Source organism: Candoia aspera, chromosome 1, assembly GCF_035149785.1.
Source record: "Candoia aspera isolate rCanAsp1 chromosome 1, rCanAsp1.hap2, whole genome shotgun sequence".
In the NCBI taxonomy this organism is placed as follows: domain Eukaryota; kingdom Metazoa; phylum Chordata; class Lepidosauria; order Squamata; family Boidae; genus Candoia; species Candoia aspera.
In genome coordinates, this window is record NC_086153.1 from 319,349,708 (window position 1) to 319,364,889 (window position 15,182).

Here is a 15,182-nt window from a genome sequence, read left to right on the forward strand (position 1 = left end):
AAACAACATCCTGGAGGAAAGTGATAGTAAACCCCTTCCATATTGTTGAAAAGAATGTTACAGGGACGTATCTATGTAGTCACAGGAGTTATTAATGTAAATACACTCATTTACTAGTACTGAAGTACTATTCATGTATATTTTAAATACAATGCCTCCACAAGTTGGAAAGATGATCCAGGAATGTGACTGATGGAATGGCAGAAAAATGGGAAAAAAAATCTATGATGGGTATGTATGGCAATACCGTGAATGGCTGCCTGTCAGTATAAGACTGGAGCCTCAAAGTGCTGGCTAACAGCACCAATGTGCTTGCAAACACTTCATTTGGCACCCGTCTGGATCCCTGACCCATCTGACATTTTCAATTAAAAAGAAGAAAAACTAAGAATGGGAAGTTGCTTGCTGCAAATCTAAGTGCATCATTTTTATTTCCAAGATCACTTCTAGCCCCAATTAGATCTTTTCCGGGCTTAAAACTGTGGATGTTCAGGTAACCTTCAGGTATATTTCCTGCAATGCATGTTTTGTGATGCTGCTTTTGTCACTAATGCATACATTAAAATTAAAACAGAATTCAGCAGCTAAGCTGGTCTTTAGAAAAACTCAGAGGCCACATTACACTTAAGCCAGAAGCACTGGCAACCCATTTGTTTCTGAGTGAAATGCAGAAGGCTGGTGATTACCTTTAAAGCTTTCCAGCTGGAGGCCAGATTACGGCAGAAAAGTTCCCTTTCTATATAATTCCTCTCCTGACCCAACCTCCACTCCAGGTCATCAAGAAGCGTTGATGATCCAACTGTTGCAGGCGAATCTCATGGTGATGGCAGGGTCAAGCCTTCTCTTAGACACCCATTTTTTTGACAGGAACTCTCAGCTAAGTTGGGGCTTTTAACCAGGTCCTAAAACAAACAAGCAGACTTTTAATTGCTGGTTGAAATTGTTAATATTTCAAAATATAATTCTGTATTTGCCAAGCCTAGTATAATAAAGCAAACAAAATGAGCCCCATAAGCTTGGTTGGTAGCAGAAGATAGCTTTGTTTGGAAGTGTTTCTACCTGCCCCCCTCCTCCGGAGAATAAAAGGACAGTAGGACATGAGGTTTCAGCCGGCTTCTGACTCAGAAAACAAAACTCTTTCTGAGTCAGAAGGGGAAACAGAAACTTTCCAGGCAGAAACTGGAAAAGCAAAACCCAGAAGTGACTCAGCAGTGTGGGAGAAGTTACAGACGCTGACTGGCCAGTCTTCAGAGGAGGATTTGAATCCTCCAATCAGCGTGCAGGAAACGCGTGCAGAAAAGTATGCGAAGGAGAAGGCAGCCCGATTGGCTGCAGAGGGGAATAGGTGTGCAAGGGATCAGCATAAAAGGCAGACATGCAAAGAGCAAGCTTCTGTAGACAACTGATCCTTTGAGCTCGCAGCCCCAGTGGAAGACTCCTTACCTGCGTCGGAATCCTTGTCTGTAGCCGGAGGGGAATCAGCACCTGCGTTTCCTATTGTAGAGGACCAGTATCCTGCACATGCTGCCACCGAGGATCTTCTCCCTGCCAAATCCAGCAGCCTCAGCCTCGCATCCAGTTTCAGACCTCGCCGCTGCCATTCTGCACATTCCAAGTGCGATTCCAGCCTTGTTCCTAGCTCTCAGCTGGGCCCAGGATCTCCAGTCCAGTTTTGTTGTGCTTCGATCGACCAGCCTTGTTCAGGAACTTCAGGCCAGTCTTGTTGTGCTCCAGGTTCTTAACCCTTGTCCAGGATCTGCAGTCCAGTCCAGTCATGTTCCAAGCTCCCAGCCTAGTCAAGAGCCTCCAGCCCAGCCTAGTTGTGTGCCAAGCTCCCAGCCTAGCCCGGAACCTCCAGCCAAGTCCAGCCTTGTTTCAAGTTATCAGCCTTGTCCTGAGTCTTCAGCCCAGTGTACCCATTCCAGCCTGGATTGTCCAGTTCAGTCCAGTCCTGCTTCCAGAGCCAAACCTTGCCCAGTGGTTCCAGTTTGGTCTCATCTAGCTTCCAGGTGCCAGCCTAGTTTGGGTGGTGTTTCAGATCACTGGCACTCGCCTCCAGTTCCAGTTTTGCCGTGTGCCCTAGCCTCTTCCAGTTTCCCAGTTCTGGTCAGTTTTGCCACAGTCTTCTCCTGCAACCTTGCCAGTTCTCCTGTTGTTGCCCGAGTGGTCTTGATCAGAACCAGCCTACCTCATTGATCACAAGGACTTACTATTGTAAATAGCTGTATTAATGAAGAGTGGTTTTGATGATAACCCTGTCTGGCTGCCTCATAGTTTGAACAGGACAAACATGACCTAGGGGGAAGGTAGCAGGGTAACAAGCCTCCTTTTGACCCAGGATGTTTTCTTTTGTTTCTACTTGGTTTGTCATCCTGCCATCTTTAACCTTCATATTGTTTCTTGTCATTTTTAATGTGTCCTTCATGTTTTAAATAATTTGTAAAAGACGTGCTGGGAGTTGGGCAGCATATACATGTAATAAATAGTAATAATAATACCAATTATCATTGACATTCCATTTTTCCCTCTTTCCCCCAAGCACCAGATTGCAGAAAGAGCTAGCCAGCTCTTTCCAGACATCTGACTTGATCTCTTGTATAGGAGATTTGAAACTAGGCTAGTTGTTCTTCTTGTGTCACTTCTAAGTTTTGCCAGCATGTTCAGTGATTACATGGTGGCTATGATTGCTCTCATGCTGCCATGCAAAAAGCATCAATCTGACCCCATTCTCTCTCCCTCCTCCCTACCCTGTAAACTCTTTGTTCTTTGGTACAATGGTAAAGTGCACACTTTGAAAATAGAAAATCCTGGGTTCAATCTTCAGCATTTCCAAGTAGTGGCAAGAAAGATCAATCAGAAATCATGGAAAGCCATTATTAGTACAGTATACTTAAAGAACAATGCTATTAAATGGGCCAGATTTCTGAGCCAGTACAAAGAGTTTCTTATATTCCTGCTGAGAATGATTACAGCTCAGTGGTGGAACAAATACTTGGCATGTGAAAGGTCTCCAAGTTCAATCCTTGGTATTTTCAGTTAGGATCAGGGAAGGACCTTCCTGGAATTCTTGGGACAGCTCCTCTAAGTGTACAGTCAGAAATGCACAATCAACAACTTCTCCAGGGACCATTCAAAAGTTGACACCTATCTAAACATGACATTGTGGACAAAGGACAATACTGTATTATTAAAAACATGAGGAATAAAGTATTTAATGAATGCAATCTCATTCTAGGTGAATTAAAATTAAATTTTATTTTTGTCCTGGCTACCCAATTTTTTGGAGGATAGCCTCTGGCAGGTAGTTTGGAGGCCAAATGCAGCTCTTAATCTGAAAGAGGTTGTGCATCTCCCATTGTGATGAACAATATTGACCTAGGTGGACCAGTGCTACTTAGGGTAAAGTAGCAATCTACGGTCAGGGAAGCTGTTGTGCCAGTGCAACAGATAATAGTCCAAAGGGATTATTTATTTATTTATTTACTTACTTACTTTGTTTATTAAATTTGTCCCCACCCATCTCCTCCCATCAGGGGACTCTGGGCAGTTTACAATAAAATAATCAATTAAAACAGTGAGCATAAAAGATAAATGCGATATATAAATATATCATTACTCTTAATAAATAAATGTAAAAATAAGAATAAGAATAAAATCCAAGTGGCAGGAGAATCCAATACAGTCCATATGTGGGAGGAGTGGTTGACCAGGCAGCTGCTCTGGATGTCTAGCAAGAGATCCTGCTAAGTGAAAGCACCACCATCACCACATCTCTACCACCCAATGGATTCAAGGCCTGCTTTGAGTTTCTGGCTAAAGTTTGTATTTTTCTTTTTTCCAATAAGAGGCAACCCTTCCCAATATGCCATACAATCAAAGAATATGCCATACAATCAAAGCTGTCTGTGGCCTGGCATCCACCTCTTTCACATTTTTTACTGTGTACTTACCAGGGAGATGTTTAGTTACCATGGAGATAAAACTCACAGAAGTATCTCACCACTAATAGAGGGTGAGCTCAGCTTGAGTAATGCATTTTCAGGCAAGAGCACCAAAGATTCTCAGTGTTGATGAATGGAACATATTTCACTTCTAAACTCACTCTATTACCTGGATCCCCCACCTCAACATAATTCTCCATTTGTTGTGGCATGCCTAGATCCTCCTGTGCTTTTATGCCATTTCTCTGTCTTTTTTGTTCCCTACCCCCTGCCTAGTTCTGACACACCCACCATTTCATTTTGCACTGGATACTCAAAGGAAGTGTTTCTTTATACAGCATACAATTAAACTGTAAAATTTGCTGCCATGAGAAATGAAGACCGCCAATTTAGATGGTTTCAAAAGGGAACTCCACCTCAAGTTCTGTTGTGTTGCCTCATCATGGAAGGGTCTGTTTGTGGGAGTAGTGAGCGAAGGACGCCAATGAGAGTGTATAATCCCAGTGTCAGGGTAGCCCTTACCTCAAATAAGACACGGACTCACTTAGAGGGACTAAGGATTTCCGAGTTTATTGAGGAAGAATGCGTACGGAGAAAAAGACGGGAATGGGGGTGTGGTAGCAGGGTGCCCCGTTTATACTTTAGTGGCGGACCTTGCTCTCCTCCACCCCCCATTGTCCCCAAGCCGGGTCCGGATGGTGCTTAGCGCCAGTATCACTCTCTGATGGGTTTTCCGGGCTATCTCTGATGTCTTCTCTTTGTTTCTTTGCCTCCGTCCGGTGCAGGTGCGTCCCCCGGGGTAACGGGTGGGAGTTCCCCCGATCTGTTGATGGGTTCCATGTCCTGTTTGAGTGCTCTTCTATTATCTGGTGATGGGTTTTGGATTAGTGTGCTTAAGGGATTATGTGTGTGGATGATGGGACAATGGTTGACCCTTCCTCTTTCCTGATGTGCATGTTCCCCGTTGTGATGCACTTATGCCTTGCAACGGGGAACATGACACCCAGCAGGATTACCCAAGTCATCCCAGTTGCCCAGCTAAAGCAAACAGGCACCTATATTGGACAGCAGCAGTATAGGAAGATGCTGGTGGTGGATTATCACTTTACTGATAACAACAAAGGTATCATTTCATACTGCATAGGAGAAGGCAATGCTAAACCACACGGGTAAAATATACAGTCTTCAGTAAAGCTATAGTCCTGGATGTGGGGGCCTTCAGGTCAAATGGCACTCAACCACAGAGAATCTTTTGAATACTAATGGTGTGTTTTTGATGTGGCTATATTAAAGCCTTCAGGACATCTAGTTGCTGCATGTTGCCATGCAGGAGAAGAAAACCCAAAGCTGAAAATACAAAAATACACTGGAAATATGGAACATAAGCAGCATGAACATAAACATAGGAAAGCTCAACACAGTGCAAATGATCTGCAAGCTCTAGTAATGAAAGTCAAGGAACACAGTGAAAAAATGGCTCCAAGATTAAATATAAAGCAGACTAAAGGAATGACAACAGATACAGCAACCAGCCTTAGAACTATGGAGATATTGGAGTGGTGGATAATTTTTTTTTGGTGTTTGTTGTTTATTTGTTCGGTCGCTTCCGACTCTTCGTGACTTCAGGGACCAGCCCACGCCAGAGCTTCCTGTCGGTCGTCAACACCCCCAGCTCCCCCAGGGACGAGTCCGTCACCTCTACAATATCATCCATCCACCTTGCCCTTGGTCGGCCCCTCTTCCTTTTGCCCTCCACTCTCCCTAGCATCAGCATCTTCTCCAGGGTGTCCTGTCTTCTCACTATGTGGCCAAAGTATTTCAGTTTTGCCTTTAATATCATTCCCTCAAGTGAGCAGTCTGGCTTTATTTCCTGGAGGATGGACTGGTTTGATCTTCTTGCAGTCCAAGGCACTCTCAGAATTTTCCTCCAACACCACAATTCAAAAGCATCGATCTTCCTTCTCTCAGCCTTCCTTATGGTCCAGCTCTCGCAGCCATATGTTACTACGGGGAACACCATCGCTTTAACAATGCGGACCTTCGTTGTCAGTGTGATGTCTCTGCTCTTAACTATTTTATCGAGATTGGTCATTGCTCTTCTCCCAAGGATTAAGCATCTTCTGATTTCCTGACTGCAGTCAGCATCTGCAGTAATCTTCGCACCTAGAAATACAAAGTCTTTCACTGTTTCTACATTTTCTCCCTCTATTTGCCAGTAATCAATCAAGCTGGTTGCCATAATCTTGGTTTTTTTGAGGTTTAGCTGTAAGCCAGCTTTTGCACTTTCTTCTTTCACCTTCATCATAAGGCTCCTCAGTTCCTCTTCACTTTCAGCCATCAAAGTGGTATCATCTGCATATCTGAGATTGTTAATGTTTCTTCCAGCGATTTTAACTCCAGCCTTGGATTCCTCAAGCCCAGCATGTTGCATGATGTGTTCTGCGTACAAGTTGAATAGGTAGGGTGAGAGTATACAGCCCTGCCATACTCCTTTCCCAATCTTAAACCAGTCCGTTGTTCCGTGGCCTGTTCTTACTGTTGCTACTTGGTCGTTATACAGATTCTTCAGGAGGCAGACAAGATGACTTGGTATCCCCATACCACTAAGAACTTGCCACAATTTGTTATGGTCCACACAGTCAAAGGCTTTAGAATAGTCAATAAAACAGAAATAGATGTTTTTCTGAAACTCCCTGGCTTTTTCCATTATCCAGCGGATATTGGCAATTTGGTCCCGAGTTCCTCTGCCTTTTCTAAACCCAGCTTGTACATCTGGCAATTCTCACTCCATGAATTGTTGAAGTCTACCTTGCAGGATCTTGAGCATTACCTTACTGGCATGTGAAATGAGTGCCACTGTTCGATAGTTTGAACATTCTTTAGTGTTCCCCTTTTTTCGTATGGGGATATAAGTTGATTTTTTCCTATCGGATGGCCATTCTTGTGTTTTCCAAATTTGCTGGCATATAGCATGCATTACCTTGACAGCATCATCTTGCAAGATTTTGAACAGTTCAGCTGGGATGCCATCATCTCCTGCTGCCTTGTTATTAGCAATGCTTCTTAAGGCCCATTCAACCTCACTCTTCAGGATGTCTGGCTCTAGCTCACTGACCACACCGTCAAAGCTATCCTTGATATTGTTATCCTTCCTATACAGGTCTTCTTATATTCTTGCCACCTTTTCTTGATCTCTTCTTCTTCTGTTAGGTCCTTGCCATCTTTGTTTTTGATCATACCCATTTTGGCCTGGAATTTACCTCCAAGGTTTCTAATTTTCTGGAAGAGGTCTCTTGTCCTTCTTATTCTATTGTCTTCTTCCACTTCCGCACACTGCTTGTTTAAAAATAATTCCTTATCTCTTCTGGCTAACCTCTGGAATTTTGCATTTAATTGGGCATATCTCCCCCTATCACTGTTGCCTTTTGCTTTCCTTCTTTCTTGGGCTACTTCTAGTGTCTCAGCAGACAGCCATTTTGCCTTCTTGGTTTTCTCTTTCTTTGGGATGGATGTATTTTGTTGCCGCCTCCTGAACAATGTTGCGAACTTCTGTCCAGAGTTCTTCCGGGACCCTATCTACTAAGTCCAGTCCCTTAAATTTATTCTTCACCTCCACTGCATATTCCTTAGGAATATTAGTGAGCTCATATCCAGCTGATCTGTGGGTCTTCCCTAATCTCTTTAGTCTGATCCTAAATTGTGCCATAAGAAGTTCGTGATCTGAACTACAGTCAGCTCCAGGTCTTGTTTTTACCGACTGTATAGATGCCCGCCACCTTTGGCTGCAAAGGATGTAGTCAATCTGATTTCGGTGTTGTCCATCTGGTGAAGTCCATGTATAAAGCCGTCTCTTAGGTTGTTGGAAGAGATGTTTGTTATGCAGAGTGAGTTGTCTTGGCAAAATTCTATCAGCCTATGTCCTGCTTCGTTTTGTTCTCCCAGGCCATGCTTACCTGTAATTCCAGGTGTCATTTGACTGCCCACCTTAGCATTCCAGTCTCCCGTGATGAAAATAACATCTCTTTTAGGTGTGTTGTCCAGTAGGTGCTGCAGGTCCTCATAGAACTGCTCTACTTCAGCTTCTTCAGCATCTGTGGTTGGGGCGTATATTTGGATCACTGTGATGTTAGATGGCTTGCCCTGAATTCGAATTGAGATCATTCTGTCGTTTTTTGGATTGTATCCGAGCACTGCTTTAGCCACTTTACTATTAATTATGGAGGCTACTCCATTTCTTCTGTGGTCTTCTTGTCCACAGTCATAGATCTGGTGGTCATGTGATGTGAAGTGGCCCATTCCAGTCCATTTCAGTTCACTGACGCCCAAAATGTCTATCTTTAATCTTGACATCTCACCAATAACCACATCCAATTTGCCCTGGCTCATAGTTCTTACATTCCAGATTACAATGGTGTGTTGATCCTTAGAACATCGGATTCGCCGTTCACCACCAGCACCGTCGGCCGCTAGCCGTCCTTTTGGCTTTGAGCTAGCTGCGTCATCATGTCTGGGGCTAGTTGAACTCCTCCTCTCTTCCTCCCCAGTAGCATTTTGACCATCTTCCGACCTGGGGGTCTCATCTTCCGATGGTATACCGACATATCTCTGGTTGTACTGATCCATTTAGTTTTCACGGCAAGAATACTGGGGTGGGTTGCCATTACCTTCCCCAGGGATCGCATTTAGTCTGACCTCTCTGTCATGACCTTCCTGTCTTGGGTGGCCCTTCACGGTTTAGCTCATGGCATCATTGAGGTGCTCAAGCTCCAGCACCACGACAAGGAAACGATCCTTTGCTGAAGGACAATTGCATGCAGGTATTCTATTTCTCCATGCAGAAGGTTTCCTTAACCTGGCATTGTCCAGTTATATTATCTTCAAATCCTAGAATTCTCAAGTATTCTGGTCATTTGACTGATGGGAATTAAAGTTCAAGATATCTGGAAGACAACAATTTGGGGAATCTGGCCTCAGTGTGTAGAAGACAAAAATGAAATTCAGTAAAAAAAAAAAATCTGCCCTGTGTAAAATACTTGTGCTAACATTATTACATTTTAAGAAAGGCACATTTCTCAAGTCTGATGTTTAATGTTTAATGTTAGCAAAGTACAAGTGTCTGTGGCCATGTTAACCAACTGGTCCTTCCATCCGGGAGCCTCTTTTACAGCCATATTGTCCACATAAGGCATGAGACAAACATGCAGAATGGATTGATTGCATTTTTATTCTGTAATTCCAAAATCATGATAGATTCAAGAAAGTTTCAAAGAAGAACTTCATGTTCTCTTAAAGCACCTTAAGAAGAACATTGTTTTTCCTAGTTGAGATGCAAAAACATTAGTTCCAAATACTGCAGGGATGGGGCAGAAAATGTCTGGCTTGTGGCTGACTTTATTTACTTATTTATTTGGCAGTTTTATATACTGTTATAATTACATTACTGGTAGTTAACTATAAAAATATAAAACATAGCAAAAAAACAATAACATAAAAATTGATGATTGACAGCTTAAGCCACCAAGTCAAGAGCATCCACTCCCTCATTCCCCAAAAGAATAATTTTTAATGCGCACTCTGAGTGGGAGGCTATTCAGTGAGGATAGTAGACATCACTGGAAAACATTGCACCTGAGCCCCTGCCCCCTCACCACCTCAAATAATTTCTCCTGTGACAAGCATGTTGGATGGGTTGATTTCATTTCAAAGAAGAGGTCCTGCTAGTATCTGGGAGTCAATCCACATAGGATTTTATAACCAGTGCTTTAAATTGCATCTGAAACCTACTGGAAACAAATGCAAAGGCTACAGCATAGATGTAATGCACCCATAGTGGCTTTCACCAACCAACAAGTGAGCTGTTGCATCCTGCACCAACTGCAATTTCCAAGTGATCTTCCAATACAGCCCCATGTACAGTGCACTGCAGTCATTTAGACACTTGGTAATGGGGACAAATCACCATTTCCAGGGCCTCCCAAGTAGGGCCACAATGGAGTGAGTCCCCCCCAGCCACAGCCCCTACCTACCTATGCAGAAGTAACGGTGAGTCTAGAAGTTTTCCCAGGTTGCAGAGCTGCTCCTTCATGGGGAATGTCTCCCCATCTATAGTTAAAACTGGAGATGTCAGAGAACTTCAGTGGACAAATTGCAGCTCTGTCTTGCTAGGGTTCAACTTCAATTTGTTTTATCCTACCGAACTCCAAACATACTGATGATAACTCACCCCAGACTGACAGATTACCTCTTCCAAGGGTTTCATGTAGGTGTTAAAAAGGAGGAGAAGAGGAATGAACTGTGTAGCACTCCTAATTTCATGCAGAGTGATAGCAAAGAGGGCGGGGGGAGGTGTGGAGAGATGACATAGCACTGAGGGGGAAAGAGCTATTAAGACCTGCAAGCTCTGTCCACTTCTTGACGTTCCCTAGATCTAAATCTATGCCCAACACTTTAGGCACAAGTCTAGCTTGTTCAGCTAAAGATAGCCAAGGCTGTATGTCAAAGTACCCTCAGATAGTTAACCTGTTGAACTCCTTGGATGTCACCCAAGCTAAGTTCTTCATCTATACAGACTTGCTCAATTGTAGTGAAGTGGAATGCAGTACTGGATCAATGCGGGAGGGGTAGTATCATGTGTTTACCCCATCAACCCTTGGGGGGTTTATTTAACCTAAACAGACCCAACACATATGGAGTTAAACTAAATCCAGTCATTCAGTTGTGCTGTGCAAACTTTTAAATCCAGTCAGCCAACCTATTCTGCCTACATGGTTGCCCAAGAAACAGCCTGAAGAGAAAGGGTGGTTGGAAAAGCAAGCCTCCTGATTACAGAGCTGACACTGAAGAACTTGCTTCTCAAACACTGATTGACTGCAGTGGCAGCCACACCTGCCTGGTTAAGGTGGAAAGGCTAGTGATGCCCTGCCAGTTCTTTCCTCATTCAAGGACTCATGGAATACTAGGCCCTTCCTGGAGAAAGTGAGTAGGGAACTGCTTTCTCAAAAGGGTGGTTTTGATCCTGTTAGTGTGATTGTGTGCTACTAGAACCACCTGACTAGAAATCTGACTGGGTTAAACATAGAACCAGTGCCCTTATAAATCACTCTGTAAACTAAGAAGGGCTGCAGAAATTATTTCTAAAAACTATATGGCCAATTCTTTGATATTATCTTTAGTATGCAGAGTCCTCTGAGGTGTAGCCACCTATAATTCTATGAGCAGGCAGTATACAAACATCTGTAATAAATAAATGAAGATCCATGGGAGGGATTATGCAGTGGATGAGCACTCAGTAACTCCCATTAAGTTTTATCAGATAATTAGAAGGAAGGCAATTTAAAGCAAAAGGAAGAACAGACCACACTCTAAACCGCTTTCTCTGATGCCAGGGTGTATGCTTTCTCCCATAACACAGAATAGCTGCTCTTTCTTACTATGGTAAAAGCTAAGGGCCTCTACCTATGAAATTGCATCACTACCACCTCCACTGACAACACTCTTCTGGTTGTAAGCCTGGTTTCAGGTTTGAAGAGACATCCCATAATGAGTCCTCTAGTCTTACCCTTTCTATAGGCTATGCTGAGGGCATGATTGAAATCTGTGCCAGGTGGCATTAACAAATTTAGAAGTGAAAACTATGGGAACTAGTAGGAAGAAACCTAGCTGTTTCAAAAAAAAAAAAAAAAGTACCCTGAAAACAAGCTGGCTGTGCTTCTTTATTCCTTTAAACCCTGAGCATTGTTTTCAGGTACACACGAAGAGTAGATAAGCTACTCCCAGCAACACACACTCAGCAATGTGCAACATCCAAGACTATTTCAGCTGCTCCAGGAAACAATATTTCACAAGGAATATTAAGTCTGCATAATGAGAAGAAAGGCTATTTGGCCTATCACAAAGAACCAAGTTGTTTGGATAAAAGACTCATCCTATTTAGTCTTGGCCAAGATACAAGGAAAATGTCACCTTGGGGTTTCAGCAGACACTGCCTAAAGGACAGGTGCAAATAGCAACATGTTTAAAACTTCTGAACCAAAAGGAGATGGAGTGGGCAAAGACAGCCAAGCAGATATTGAAGGCTGCAGTCCCCTTGCTTTAAACCTGTAAAGTCTACTGAATCCAGGAGGACTTCATTTCTGAATAAACCTGCAAGGGATTGGGTTGTTCAATGAATGGCCACCAGAAAAAAAAGACCAGAGAGAAGTTGGCTAAAAAAACCCGGTTGTCCTGTGTCCTACTTTACAGTGGGTTGGCTTCTTAGCCTGTAGGATTTGGCTAAAATTAAGAGCAGGCAGCTGTGGTCCAGTGGTTTTCAATAATGGTTTCCCTCATAATTACAAACAATGCGTTCAACTGCTGTTGTCCAAATGTCACTTAGCCTGGTAAAAATGAGAGTCCGTGTGGTATAGTAGTTAAGGTACTGGATTATAAATGAGGAGGTGAAGGTTCTAGTCCTTCCTTCAGCATGGAAGCCAGCTGTGGGACCTTGGGGCCAGTCACTGCCTCTCAGTCCTAACCAGTATCAGACTCTGCAGCAAGCTGACTGATAGACAGAATCCCTTGTTGCATCACACATTGATAGCTTTGCTGTATGAACTAGACAAGTGCAATGCAAACACAGGCAAACCCTGCAGTCATGTGGGACAAGGGCTAAGAAAAACAACCCGGCTTGCTAAAATGCAGTTTATTCCATTGTGCTGAAATCTGAAAGAGCAGCTCTAGTAATGCACCATAACATAGCAAACATCCATCTTGATTTCCTCTCTCAGTTCATTTCTTTGCTCTGCTTTTAGAAAATGAAAAAAACAAAATGCCTGTTAATTTGTGCCAACATTCAGTGATTCCCAAAGGCAAAATGAAAAACTGGTTGCAGGCAAAGGCACTGGCCACTATATTCTGCAAGGCCCTTAACAGAAATCTCACATTCAGATCCTGAATCCTAACATTCGTGCCATCTCTTGCTAATGATGTATGAATATTGGGACTGTCAGTTGTTGCCTAAAGGGCTAGTAGTGGGGGAATTGCCCAAGCTTTCTCTCCCTCAGGGCCATTTATTTATTTATTTTTATTTTTATCCTCCCTTTATTATTTTTATAAATAACTCAAGGCAGCGAACATACCAATTACTCCTTCCTCCTCCTGTTTTCCCCACAACAACAACCCTGTGAGGTGAGTTGGGCTGAGAGAGAGTGACTGGTCCAAGGTCACCCAGTGGGCTTTCATGCCTAAGGTGGGACTAGAACTCTCAGTCTCCTGGTTTCTAGCCCAGCACCTTAACCACTAGACCTGCTACCTGAAGAAGTCCTCTTTAGACATTCTCCAATAGGCTCCTGAGTCTTAGATATTAAATCAGAGGAAGAGCTTAGGCCAGTGTTTCTCAGCCTTGGTCACTGGGAGATGTATGGACTTCAACTCCCAAAATTCCCCAGCCAGCCAGAATTCTGGGAGTTGAAGTCCACACATCTTCCAGTGGCCAAAGGTGAGAACCACTGACCTAGGAGCAAAGGGAACAGACTTTTTTAAGCCAGGGGTTGGAATCTAATTTAATTGGGGCCAAGATTAGTGGGTCCTGATAGCAGTAGAGGATGACACTCAGTTACCTGAATAAAGAGCCTAGCTGTGGAATTTGCTGAACATTGGAAGGACTGGTTTCTTGGTCCAGCCCTCCCTTTGGATTGCTCCTTTTGGCCTCAAGGTCAAATTCCAAGATATGGAAAGTGTAGGACCAACACCTTCAGAACATAAACATGTCTGATGCCTCCCTGCAATTACTTCTGCATCTCTTCTTATGACCTTCAGTCCTGTGGGATCAATAACAGCCCCTTTCTCTCTTCCTCCTAAGAGCTCAGAGTCTTTCACAGCTTTGAAAGCCAGAAATCTATGCCTGCACAACAGATCAATACCGTCATGGATATGTGCACAGAATACCAGCCAGACTGAGTGGTAACAAAGTCACAGGGGTGGGAGGCAGGGAGGAAGATCTTTGAAGGTTGTCTGCCACTCAGGATGTTAAAAAAGAAAAAAACCTACATCCCCCAAAGCATGATGGCCAAGAACAAATCTTGTGTGAATCTGCTGTTTCCTTTACTTTAGGACTGAAGAATGATTGCAAGGCTTGATTTTACAAGTAGCAGCCATTACCAGTTTCAAAAGAGATGTACAATTTCTAGGAGAGGCAGGTGGTAGGATGCAGCTGTTGAATAATCACACACACATACTCACCCCAAAAAGCCCTCATCAATAGTCAATTGGGTGAAGCGAAACATTGCAAGCAGGGAAAATACTGGTAATGACACAGATGAAAAGAAACATAAACAGAGGGGATTGAAATTGCTTGAGGAATCAAGCAAATTTCCTCTTCAATTCTATTTGATACTTTAAAAAACATTAAAATGGTGTAGTTTCAGAATGAGAGACGATATTCACTGGGAAAACTAGTATCATTCTCACAGATTTATCTGACTGCTGAACAGCTTGATTTTTATTTGTATTTATTTTTATGTTCTGTATCTCTTCTTTTTGCGCATACTAAAAAGCAGAATACATCAAACCAGAGGCTCAAACCAACGAAACGCCACAGAACAGCCATATATAAGGAAGCCTAATCTGTGACTGAGAAGTTTAAATCGTCCTTGCTCTGGAGGGGCTGTTGGTCCCTCCATATCTACATTTGTAGCAATCCAGGAGAAGCCCCTTGCCCATGTCCTCGCGGGGTCCTGGGGTGTCTGTAGCTGTTCTGCAGCTAAGCCAATTAAGTTCCAGCTCATCTGCAGTTCAGGGGGAAATGCTGGGGAAATAGTTCTGCAGCATCATGTTCTGAGCTAAGTAAGAGGTGGTTTCTCCATGGAAAGATCACTTGCTCCATCTTTGATCCTTAGGTCTCCAACTTCTCCTTGCCCCATGCCAAAGACGTTTTGCCACTGTTTCACCAGGTTTCATTTCTACTGCTTGAAATAGTAATTGAGGTGCCATTTCACCAACACTCAAATTTAGCAGAAATCCAGCCTTTTCTTTCTTGCCATTCTTCTTTCCTCATAGTGGAAACAAAGACAGCAAGGAAAGGATGAAGAGGAGGGGTGAAACGGATTGACTGTTTAGGCACTCTCCCATCAGTTAGCAGGGAGGTGCTTTGGTGGATTTGTGGAAGTATTGGTGTCTCGAGGGTGGCAAGAGTGAGGGCACAAACTTAGTGCTGTAAGGATGTTTCTAAGGGTTTGGGGAACAAAATAGGTGGCTCTATAGAAG